Raw genomic sequence first — 12,420 nt, forward strand, 5'->3', positions numbered from 1 at the left:
TCTATGCTTGAGGTACAGAGAGCATTTAAAACAGACCCTGGACAGACATTTTAGTAGATGATTGTATAATAAGGAAAATTATATATCTGGTCAGAAATTCAGCGAAAACGCCACGTGTTTAAGCCTGATGCCTGCTGTTACTTCATGTGGCTCTCATGGAAGGTAAAGGTGGAGTGAGCTTTGGGGAGAAGTGGGTCGCCTGGTCACCTCCCCTAGCCCCATCCTTTCCTTCCATTCCACACCCCATGCTGCTGCTCTGGTCCAAACTTCTCATTCTGCATTTGAGAAAACTGAAGGCCACAAGCTGAGACTCAGATTTATCAAACATTCACTACGTGCAGACACATGCTGGGGGAAATGCTCAGTTTCCGGGTGTTACGGAGAAGGAAGCTAAAATCCAGGGAGATGAAGTGAAATTCCTGAGGTCCCACATCAGATGGCCGAGTGGGGATTTGAGGCTGATGACAGTCCAGCCCTCATTCTAGTCTCTCCTGGGAGAGTGGGTCAAATGACTCAGTGATGGGAGAAAATACAACCCCGCTCCCAGTTTCTTAAAGGGCTCGCATAAACTAAGTAGATGGTAAGCACTTGTAAACAGAAGTAAGTAAAGATGTTTAATGGGACCAAATCATGCACATGATGCTGTCATCTGTGTCTGAGAGGATGATTCTGAGGATTTCTGACTTACAGGCATGCGTGTACGTGTGCCTTAATGGGTCACACCTGCCATTAGGGGCCCTGCAAAGTGCTAGGGTGGCAAATTCCTGAGTTTTTGTTTGTTTGCTTGTTTGGCTTTCTGTTCGTCTAATTAACTCTTACAGGGCAACTGTCTGTCAAGGGTGCAATTTCAGTAATTTAACTTTCTCTAAAGATACTTTAGCTTTTTTTTTTTTTTTTTTTGATTACAAAGAAGGCACACTCCTCTTGCTCCATTAAATCTCTGAATTTAGGCAGGGTATTAAAAAAAACAACCCCCTAGGCTTCTCCACACCAGCGGGCTGTGACTTCTCTACATCTGCCTTTGTTTTCGGGCTCACCTCCCCAGAACCACTGCTTAGCCCAGTACTAGAGCACCAGGAAACACTTAGCTTTGAAAAGAGAAAGCGTCAATGGAGACTGAACTAACTGAAGGGCAGGAGGGATCAGGCCTCAGGCAGTGAGCTTCTGAAGCTGGACCTCTGCCTCGGTTACAGTGTGTCACTGAAGTTTTTACTATGTCCACTTCTAGAACATTTGGCTTCCTTCACCAAAACCAAGTCCCAGTGAGGATATAAAACCTGTCCTGTCAAGTTCAAAAGAGAATGCAGATAAATTGGACTTTGTAAACTAAATCTTGACTGTCTAGCCAATAAACTCTGTTTTATGATTCTTTTTAGAAACGACTGCAGCAGTAAATGCATCTTGTCACACGGTAGATGGCCAGCAAACCACAATTCAAACCCAGGTCAACTTGACTTTAAAACGGGAGCTCTCTCAATTTCCCCACAATGCCTAGCAGAGGCTGGGAAACACAACAGGCAAAGGAATTGCTTTGAAGTCTTTTAGTCAAAGAGTACAGGGCTTGGGGGTGGAGACAAGGGTTCCCACCCTCATTTTGCCAGGGACTTGCCGAGTATTTTTGAACAAGTTGCTTTCTCTCCCCAGCCTCGGTTTTCTTATCCATAAAGCCAGGTGTGTGGATCAGTGAGGCCTCTTTCCAGGTCATGATTCTGTAAACTACAGGTATTTTCAGAGCCTTAGTTTAGTTGATTAAGAAATGGGCTTAAAAATTTATTTGGAAAAAATAAAAATCTTTTATCATGAAAAGAATCCCAAGGAAAAGGTTGTAAAATTATGTCATTTGAAGTATAAAGTGTGGTTTGTTGCCACTGGAACCAACATAGGGATTCAATGCGATAAGAAAACCAGGTAAGGGAGGAAATATTTTTATGAGGTGTTTTTAAGTTTCCATGAAATAATTACTTCAAAATCACCAATTTAAACTTTCAAGCATCTTTCTGAGTGTGGCACGGTGTATATGAAAAAAAAAAAAAGCGCATCAAAAAACCCCAAGCAAAAATCGATTGATTTAATAATTTCCTTCAAAGCCCAATTAATTACAAAACCTGCAGAGTGCTTCACTGGTAGGTCAGAAGACTGAGCTTTGGAGTTAGGAGACCTGAGTTTAAGTTTTGGCTGACATTACAACCTCTCACTGTCCTGAACTATGAAAGGGACATAATAATCCTGTCTCTACAGATGTCCTAGGGAAGATCTAATAAACTGAAGAACTACTTTATATGAAGAACTGTTTCATTAGGACTAACTCCCCTTTCAAAAAAATTCTTTCAGGAGATACAGGAAATTGACAAGGGCATTCAGATTTGGAACTCTGTTTGAACTGCTTCTTAGCAAAAGTTGAAACACTGCTACAATTCAAAGGAATGGGAGGGGCACCTCAGTAGCTCAGTCCATTGAGCGTCTGACTCTTGATTTCGGCTATGGTCATGATCCCAGGGTCGTGGGATTGAGCCTCGAGTCTGCTTAAGATTCGCTTGCTCTCTCCCTCTGCCCCTCTCCCCTGCTCTCGCTCTCTCTCTCTAAAAGAAAAAGAAAATTAAATATACAATAAAATTCTCTAAGGCAGACGCAGCCTGAAAGCAAGCAAACAGAAAATCCAAACTATCGTTCATTACCACCAAAAAGTATCTTCTTTTTCAGCAGTAAAGAATGCAAAGGGAACATCCCAGCCTAAAGGTTGGGAACAGTTCAGAACTTGGCCGTCCAGAACCATCTTCACTTCCTTTTTTTTTTTCTTTCCTCAGAATCCAAGTTGGCATCAAGTCTTGAGGGATGTGCTTTGCTTCTCAGACTACTGTACTTACGAATCATCTGGGGATCTTGTTAAAATGCAGATTCTGATTCAACAGATCTTTAAGTAGAATCTAGCCTGCCTTTCTAACCATCTCCCAGGTGACCGCTCTGCTGCTGGTCCATGGACACCACCTTGAGTAGCAAAGCTACTGGCTTACTGGAAAAAAAAAAATGGTGGATGGTTGTTTTTGGAGACATGCAGACACGGGTTCGAATGCTACCTTTATCAGGTCTTAGCTGTGTGATCTTGGGTGAATAACTTTATCTGTATAGTGGGATTAGTATCTATTCTATAAGTGATTGGAGGATCCTTTGAGATATTAATAAACAGACACAGTTCTTTTCAAATTAGTCTTTCCCTTGGCTCTCCTAAGCTCATTATCTTGTCCCCCATCACTCTTCTCTGATGATCCAGTTGGCTTATTTCTCTTTACTCTGAATCTTATTAAGTAGCTTGTGTGCACATGCACACACACCATACATTCTTTGAGGGCATGATCATATCTGATTTTATTTTAGTACAGAAATCAATAAAAAGCATTCTTAAAGTTAAATTTTGTTCATACAAAATTCTGAGTTGTACAGTAATACTATTGTTTCCTGGTGCATCATGTAGGGGCAGGGAGGCAAAGCTGTATTTTTTTTTTTTGGTGGTTACAAAAACGTGCTTTGGGTCAGATCTGAGTGCCAGCTGCACTTCCTGCCTAACTCAGACTGACATGCCTGGGGTCCAGTGTCTTCACCTGTAAAATAGGATTTCTGCCTTAAACTCAAGGGTTGTTGGGAGAATTAACTTGGTTAAGTTACGCAAAATCCTTACCTAATGTGATTGATTACAAAAATGACCCCATTTCCCCACTCCTCCCAGAATCCTTCCTGTTTTCTAAGGCGACCCTGAAGCTCCTCCCATTGAAAGGCAGAGTCTACTTCTCCACCCTTTGAATCTGGGCTGGCCTCTTCACTGGCTTTTAAAGGGGACTGGAGGAGGCGGCTCCTGGGTGGCTCAGTCAGGAGCTTCTGACTTTGGCTCAGGTCAAGATTCTCAGGGTTCGGTTTGTGGGTTCAAGTCCCATGTCAGGCTCTGTGCTGACCTGTGCAGAGCCTGCTCCAGAATCTCTCTTACTGACTCTCCCTCCCTCCCCGACTGTCTCTTAAATAAATAAACTTAAAAAAAAATAAAGGGGACTGGAGGAGAAGTAACTAGGCCTCCTTTTACAATCATGCTGAGCCAACATGTGATCAAGCCCGACGACTCAGTACAGCTGTGCAGCCCAGCTACTCCCCGGTTGCTTTAGCTAATGGTCAGCCAATATTCAAGGGCAGGGTTGCCTTGGTGACCACACAGTAGCCATAAGGGAGCCTGGACAAGACCAGTGGATTCACCAGGTCCAAACTCCTGGTCCACAAAGTCATAAACTAAACAGTAGTCATTTTAAGCCATTACATTTTGGGGTGGCTTGTTCTGCAGCAATGGATAATTAATAGTCTACAGAAGTAATTTCTCCATATGTAATGGTTGGGGAAGAAGGTACTTAACAGAAGATGAATTTCCCATAGCACCAAAATTTGTACTTTTTGGCCAATAGTAGTAGTAGGACGGTGACCAGGCTGGGAATTGGGATGCTCAGATTCTAGTCCCAGCAGCTTTTCCACTGGACAGCCATATGACCCGAGGCACATCATTTAACCTCTTTGAGCCTCAGTTTCCTCAACTGTAAATTAAGGTGCTTAGAACCAATAATTTTTAAGGTTCTTTTCTGGTTCTAAAAAGGTCTGAGGGTACATTTTTCCAGAATGCCATACTCATTTCCTTGCTATGAGATAGTTCTGAACTCAATTTTTCTTGTCTTGTAGACTCAGAATGTAATCACAGACAACCTTGATGGTATCAGCTTTGCTGTTTACAGCAGTTGGTTGTGACATTTCACACTTATCGTAATAGCCTTGTGCTGAATCTGTGAGGTGGGCCTCCTTGCCGTGGACCAGGAAGCCACATGGCCAAGCTCGTTAGGAGTCTAAAGAGAAATAATGCCATGTACGTTCTGGTGACAATCTAAGTATGTGGCTCTTAACAATTCTTCATGGGTGCAGGAAGACTTCTTTAATTCATTTTTCGGTTGCACTAGTCTGGAGGACTGATGCTGTTGGCTATCTGACCACCGAAGAAGGGGGATAATGCTTCAAAGCCATGAAGTACAGATCCAATCTTTATCACACATAAATGACCCAAGGTATGTACTCAATTATCAAATGGAAGGAAGATTTAACACCCAAATCAGAAGAAATGTCAAAACTCTTGGGTGTAGAGGCTGCTATGGGCCTAAGAAACATGTGAATCACAAATACACCCAAATACATGTTGTATGACAAAGCTATGCATGTGGCAGATGCTAAGGACACCTCCTCCCAAGTACGGGGTCCCACCTGTGTACTGGTCGCACATGCTCAGACACCGTACTTCTGCAAATGCAACAGAGCCTCCTCTGCAGACACAGCGGCCAAAAAAAAAAAAAAAAAAAGGCTGTTCTACTGTCCACTTCTACAACTGCCATGCAATCAAGTTAGGGTATTTGCTTGTTTGTTTACTTATTTTTGAGAGAGTGATTGTGTGTGGGCTCTGCGCTGAGAACCGAGGGTCTGATGCAGGACTCGAACTCACAACTGTGAGATCATGACCTGAACAGAAGTCAGATGCTTAACCCACTGAGCCAACCCAGCTGCCTCTCAAGTCAGGGTATTTTTATTCCCAGAAGGAGTTAAGCTAAATCAGAGTGCATACACTACAAGGGCAATAGTCTATTCTAACTTAGCCTTCAAATCGACATATACAAGTGTACATGAAGAAGCACTGGGTTGTGGAAAGTGTGAAATCTATTTGGCTCATTCTTTATCAAAACCTTTCTCCGTGATGGAAACAAATGATGTGCAGCTGGAGAGTAGCAGTAGTCAGTAGGGAAAACACCGCAATGAAACACGGCTCACTGCTACCTGCCTGGAAAAAATGCAGTTTGAAATGACATGGAAATGAACTTTAGAGACGAGTCATCCAGTATTTTCTCTGACTTAATAGCCTAAATACCTTTGTCCTGCTACATATACATATCTTTAGAATCAATTCACCTCGCACTCTTCTCGTGTGGATTTTTATAGCAGCTACCTTGCTGGTATCTTTCCCATTTCATTCTTCTTCTTATAGCCAGAGAGAACTTTCTAAAACACAGATCTGCTTAAAATCCTTCAGTGGCTTCTCTGAAGGCTGTAAGATCCCCTAAGGCTAGGACTGTGTCCCGGGCACTTTGCTCAGTGTAGTGCCTGATATCTCTAGGTTTACAAGCATCCTGTCTCCAAGGTCGAGGAAAGGTTTCATTTAATTTTAGAGAGCCACTTGTACACAGAATAGAATTTGCTGCTCACGGTAAAATTTGAGACATACCCCTTTTCTTTTTTATTTAAAAAGTTTTAATGTTTATTAATTGTTGAGAGAGAGAGAGAGAGAGAGACACAGAGCACGAGTGGGGGAGGGGCCAAGAGCAAGGGAGACACAGAATCCAAAGCAGGCTCTAGGCTCTGAGCTGTCAGCACAGAGACTGACTTGGGGCTTGAACTCACAAGCTGCAAGATCATGACCTGAGCTGAAGTTGGACCCTCAACTGACTGAGCCGTCCAGGTGCTCCTTCCTTTTGTCTTTTAATATTCACTGTAGCTCAGGGTCATCCTTTCTAAGATGCTTGATGACACTGATTGCATATTTTGAGTTTTTTTTGTTTTGTTTTGTTTTTGAGAGAGAGAGAAAGAGGGAGTACAAGCCTGGGAAGGGGAAGGAGGGGGGGGGGGGAGAGAGGGAGAGAGAGAGAGAGAGAAGGAACCAACTCCAAGCTGGCTCCACACCAAATGGGGAGCCTAATGGGGGGCTAGATCCCAGGATTCTGGGATCATGACCTGACTAGAACTCAAATCAAGAGTCAGACACTCAACTGAATAAGCCACCAGGTGTCCCTTCAGTTCTATTAAGTATCTACTTCAGGACACACATTCATCTGATGGCTATGTTGTGTTTGAGGATAGGGTCATCTTGATGATATATAGTCCTTCTGAAGATTCCAATTTCTGTGGGATCAGAATATTCTCAGGTGAAAAAGGTGAGCAGATAACAGATTTCACTGTCACGTTATTCTCTTAAAACACCACTCAGGTGGTAAACACGCTAAGAAAGGCTACACCTCGGTGACCCATCTGACCTGCAGACAGGTGAAGGCTGAGATCTACCCTCCCCTAGGAGAGGCTACCGCGTCTTCTGACTTGTCTAGATAGAAAGTCTACCTGCAAACCAGATAATGACAAAAAAGGGGGGCGGGGCAGGCAGCAGCTAGGTACTATTTAATGAAGATCCCAAAAGAGCCCAAGATTCAGGATTTTTGGAAACATTGTTAAACTAGGGGAATTTGCAAGTCCTGGTGAAGAAACCCAGGTACTGGGATTGAATCCTGGATTGGTATTCAATCACTGTCTTTGCAAACGGGAGTCCATTCCAAGAAGCACAGCGAGTGGGCTTTTGCACCAAAGGCAGGGCAGTTCCAGGAGCAAGGACAGCAGTACCTGCTCCGCCCTTGGGCCGGACTCAATTCTGGCCAGAACTCAGCTAGGTTGTGTTTCCAGGCTCAGAGAGATGGTAGGTGGGAAGTCAGGGGGATCATTCCAGCTTCAGGCTATGGAATATATTTAGTTGACATGCAAGTTTTTGTTTTTGTTATTTTTAAGTGTTTATTTATTTTGAAAGGACGGGGGAGGAGAGAGAGAGGAAGAGAGGGAGAATCCCAAGCAGGCTCCACACTCAGCACAGAGCTGGATGCAGAGCTCAATCTCACAACCGTGAGAGCATGACCTAAGCTGAAATCAAGAGTCGGACGCTTAACCCACTGAGCCACCCAGGCGCCCCTGTTCTAAATCCAGATATGCAAAAGCTCTTAGAACACAGCTAAGATTGGTCATATTTATCTTTAGATGTCATTGGATATCGAAATCTTCAGAACCGTTAAGGAGCAGCCGCGGGGCCAGATGCCACGAGACATGCACTCATCACATACTTGCTGAACAGAAAGAACAGTACCAGGATGGACACAGAGTGAGCAGAGAAGAGACATAAACCCAACCCCGCCTTCCCGTATTCATGTCTGCTCCATTCCTGTTCTGTGATCAAGGCAGCTTCTTGTAACTGATTCTTTACACGTTAGGAAAATACAAATAACCCCGGAATTATACTGACCCTTTAGAGCTTCAAAACACTGTTTCAATGACCTGCCTTGTGACTGCTGGGGTATTCTAGAGACACTGCTGTTTAGCCCCAGAACCTTTAACATGTCTCCTAAAAATAGTATTAACTGGAGGATTAGATGTGGGAATAAGTGGAATTTGTGTGTGTGTGTGTGTGTGTGTGTGTGTGTGTGTGTGTGAGAGAGAGAGAGAGAGAGAGAGAGAATAGAATTTATTGTGTTTAAAAGCAGCGATCGCTTTCCATTTCCATTTCTACTTTCCATTTCTAGTTCAACTCTCAAAGGTTTCTCATCTTTTCTACAGCAATTACCATAACAGCTTGGGTACAACCACTCAGGACTTTCCTAAGCCAGGGTGAGAAGCAACGTAATTCTCTCACAGTGACAGGCAGATAATTAAAACACCTTCTTTAATGATCTGAACCACCTCATGGAACACTGACTTCTTCCAAATCTACTGGGCAAAAGTCTATACCACAGTGGAAAATAAAATGTACTAAGTTACTGAGGAGAAAATAAAATGTACTAAGGAGAGTTTTTGTTTTGTTTTTAAGGTTAATTACAGTCCTGGAGGGACTGTAAAAAAAAAAAAAAAAAGTCCCACTGATTTTGAAATTTGTCTTCTATCACTGAAAAAACTTATTCAGTGGTGGTTTGTGAAAATCTCACCTCATCAGGGCTGCCAAGGTCAAGTGAGACCCAAGCCATCGCCCTGGGAGATGCCTGCCTAATTATTAAATATTCAGCAAACAGTTTGTGACCATTTAACAGTTTGCACCTGGCACGCTCTTACAGCGTGCGGCTTCCTAGAGCTGCACCCTCCCCGCTCCACCCCTTCTCACCGCCGCCCAGGGCGCCAGCACCCCAACCGGAGCAAATCCTGGGACCCAAGGACGTTTCAAAGAAACAGCGGCGGCCAACACTCCATTTCCGTTTTATTCGAAAACGCTCCGATGCTTAAAAATGGGGGAAGGGGACACTTAGAAATAAGGGGAAAATCGCTTGCAGTTTTTCCAACTCAAGTTCTCAGGCGCCGTAGAAAGTTCATTAGTTAGGGATTTAAAAACAAAAGTGTTTCATACACCAACGAGATGCCAAGCTTTCCAAACTGTCCTGGTCTTTAGTTTGGGGACTTTTTCAAGTCCCGCCGGCTCCCGCCCCCTCCCCTTCTCCCTCCTCCTCCCCGACCCCCGGGGCTGGATTTCGCCTCCCTCCCCGTGCCTTTGTTGAATTCTGTGACTTTTCCGAAGTAATCAAACTGAGAATTGCCTCACCCCATTTTTTTTTTTTTTCCACCCTGGCAGAAGGAAGTAAAGAAATAAAAACGACCTGCGAGAGAAGTCGGGGAAATAATGCCCCCAAGCCGAGGTCGGCAGGAGGCAAGCCCGCGGCGGGGCCCGACACGCGGGGCGGGGGACCGTCCCTACCTGGGGCCGGGCGGCGGCGGCGGCGGCGGCGGCGGGGTCGGGGTCGGGGCGCCCATGGCTTCGCCGGCCTCGGGCGGCGGCGCCGGGAAACGCCAGAGGCTCAGCGCCGCCCGGAGCCCGCCGCGCTCGCAGCGGCCGCCCCGGCGCCGTCATTGGGCCGGCGCGTCACGTGGCGCGGCCGGCGGGCGAGCCTCCCCGGCACGCGTAACCCTTTACCTGCGCGCCCCGGACCGCGCGGGGCCCCGGCGGCTCGACCCCCCGACCCCCGGAGCCGGGCTGGCCCTCCCTCCCCGCGCGCGGAAGCAGCAAACCCGGGCGCTCGCGACGATCCGGGCGCGTGCCCACCGCCTGCCGGTGCCGGGAGACGTCTCGGTGCCTACTTTTCTGTCGCGCTGGACAGAGAAGGGAGCCCCCTGTGAATCCGTACGTGCACGTAAGCGCACCCCCTGGCAAACAGACCTGTACCCCTCACCCCCGTGTTTTTGTGTGTTTGTTTCCTTCTCAGTTCTGGTTCATCCGCTGAGACCCGCTGTGTGCACTATCGCCTGCCTGCACCATCAGAGATGATGGGCTGACACACAGCGCGGACGCTGCCACGACGTAACTCCTAGGGAAGCTGCACACACTCGCCTGCACCCTGGACACCAAAGTGGGAGTTCGGCGAGGCCACGCTTTCCCCCTTCCCTGTCTTTTCCCGGGCTCTTGGCACCGCGGCCGCAGCCCTGCGTGCACACCTGCTGAGCTCCACGCGGTACTTTGTTGCAGTGCGTGCACCTAAGGTGGGTGGAGAGCTGGGGGCTCTTCCTTAAAATAGTAACTACTTAGGTTTTGGAGATTCTTTTCACCTGTGCTCCCAAGCGGAGTTGGGTTTGACAGGAAAATGCGTTAAGCAACTGCGCCACCTAGCTCACCCTCTTCTCTCCTCTTCCAACCATCTAGGGAGAGCCAGGATACAATAGGATGCTGGAGAAGCAGCGGGACGGAATACTATTTAAAGACGGACATGCTGTCCTTAGTTGTTAATGTGTCCACTGCAGTGATTCCTGCCCCATTTACACGTATGTCAGGATTTGTGGGAGAAAGCTCATTTTTAAAAATCTTGCCAGTTGTCTAGTACCTACATGCTTTAAAATGATAGATGGAGAGAGAAGTTCTATGCTCTTTTGCATTATTTTCTGATAAAACGCGTTGTCATAATAGAGGCCCCTCATGCTCAACGTCTAGTGGACGCTTTACTGTCCACAGAATATTGGTACATTTCTCAGTTAATTTGTTCTGACCAAAAAGCCATTGGTATTTATCTTCGGTTTCAGAGTGTGATTGGTTCCCAGACTAGCAGAATCAGCTTCATCTGGAGGAATCTAGTAAAAATGCAAATTTTGGGGCTCTACCCCAGACATACTGATTCTGAAATAGGTGGGGATAGGGAGGGTGAAGAAGTAACCTTTTTTTTTTTTTTTTTTAAAACAAATCTTCTTTTAACAAATGATGGACGTTCTAGTTTGAGAACCACTGCACTAAGGGACTCAGGTACCTTCATCTATCAGGCTGGGATTCTATACAGTCAGAAGTGGTGGTGTTATTGATTGTCTTAATTCAGTGTTACATAATTTGTCCTATTGATACACTGAGACAAAGCCCTCCCATGTGTCTATACACGAGTCGTCTGTACTCCATGCAGATCATGTAGAATGCCTCATGGAGGAGGCCTGAGGGGATCCGTGTGAAAAACACAGGCAAAAAACCTCTGGTTTCTTGATGTCTGTGGAAGTGAAATACCATGATTCAGTTAGTATTTTTAGGTGTGTTCATGTTTCCACTGGCATAGAAATCCTTCCCAACCGATGAGTCGTGAAAGATAGAAAAACCAGGGGTGCCTGGCTGGCTCGGTCGGCTAAGTGTCCGACTGTGGCTCAGGTCATGATCTCATGGTTCATAGGCTGCGTCAGGCTCTGTACTGACAGCTCAGAGCTCAGCACAGAGCCTGGAGCCTGCTTCGGATTCTGTCTCTGTCTCTCTCTGCCCCTCCCCTGTTCACGCTCTGTCTCTCTCCCTCTCTCTCTCAAAAATAAAAAACATTCAAAAAATTTTAAAGAAAAAGAAGGAAAAACTGATTTGAGTGGATTTGTCAATATAGTTCTAAATTTGTCAGCATTGTTCTAAAAAAAAGCCAGAATTTAAAAAAGTTTATGGTATTGGCTTACGTTATAACCCAGAACAGCACCATATTTATGCATTTTAGACTTTTGGGAAAGAGGTCATGGTTGGATTCTTTCCCTTTAGCTCTGGTGTCTCCACTGGGTGGAGAGCACTTTTCCAGTTGCCTGCATGGATGTCTTTACTTTTGAACTCTCTAGGTCCACCTTTATTTTAGTATTTCCTTCATTTTTGTCTCCTAACCTATTCATTTTACATCTGTAATTCTACTGTCCACCCAGTTTCAGTTGGAGCTGGAATTATGTGTGTTCTCCGTTGTCTGTCACGTAGCTCTGTCAGTTAAGCCCTGAAATCATGCCTCCTCTTAGCGTCCTCACTGCTGCTGTCCTAAGATCGAGATCTTCTACTTTCTGCCAGATTATTGCAGTAGTTTCTTTACTGGTCCCCAGCTTCTGGTCTCTTCCATCTCTGATACACCTGACATCGTACTGCCTGAGTCATTCTAAAATACCATTTCATCCAGGCCTATCCCTGTCTCAGAACCTTTTCCACAATTCCCTATGAGCTACAGAATAAAGTTCAATTTTGTGGATGTATGTTTTTATTTAAATAAGCTCTGTGCCCAATATGGGGCTTGAACTCCCAACCCCAAGATTAAGAGTTGCATGCCCTACCCAATGAGCCAGCCAGGCACCTCCAGAGTAAAGTTTAAA

The 12,420-nt window shown here is 45.4% G+C and overlaps 1 protein-coding gene across 2 annotated transcripts in view; it reads right to left on the bottom strand.

Annotated features, from left to right (window-relative positions):
• CUNH4orf19 (chromosome unknown C4orf19 homolog) overlaps positions 1–9,587 on the bottom strand; it is an 86,539-nt gene extending 76,952 nt beyond the window's left edge. For both annotated transcript variants that reach the window (XM_019414439.2, XM_053901627.1), the window contains exon 1: positions 9,551–9,587. The gene's annotated coding sequence lies outside the window, so the exon portion shown is untranslated. The remainder of the gene's footprint in view (positions 1–9,550) is intronic.
• Between the last annotated feature and the right edge of the window lie 2,833 nt (positions 9,588–12,420).

The sequence above is a fragment of the Panthera pardus genome, unplaced genomic scaffold (assembly GCF_024362965.1).
Source record: "Panthera pardus isolate Hobbes unplaced genomic scaffold, ASM2436296v1 HiC_scaffold_13, whole genome shotgun sequence".
Lineage (NCBI taxonomy): Eukaryota > Metazoa > Chordata > Mammalia > Carnivora > Felidae > Panthera > Panthera pardus.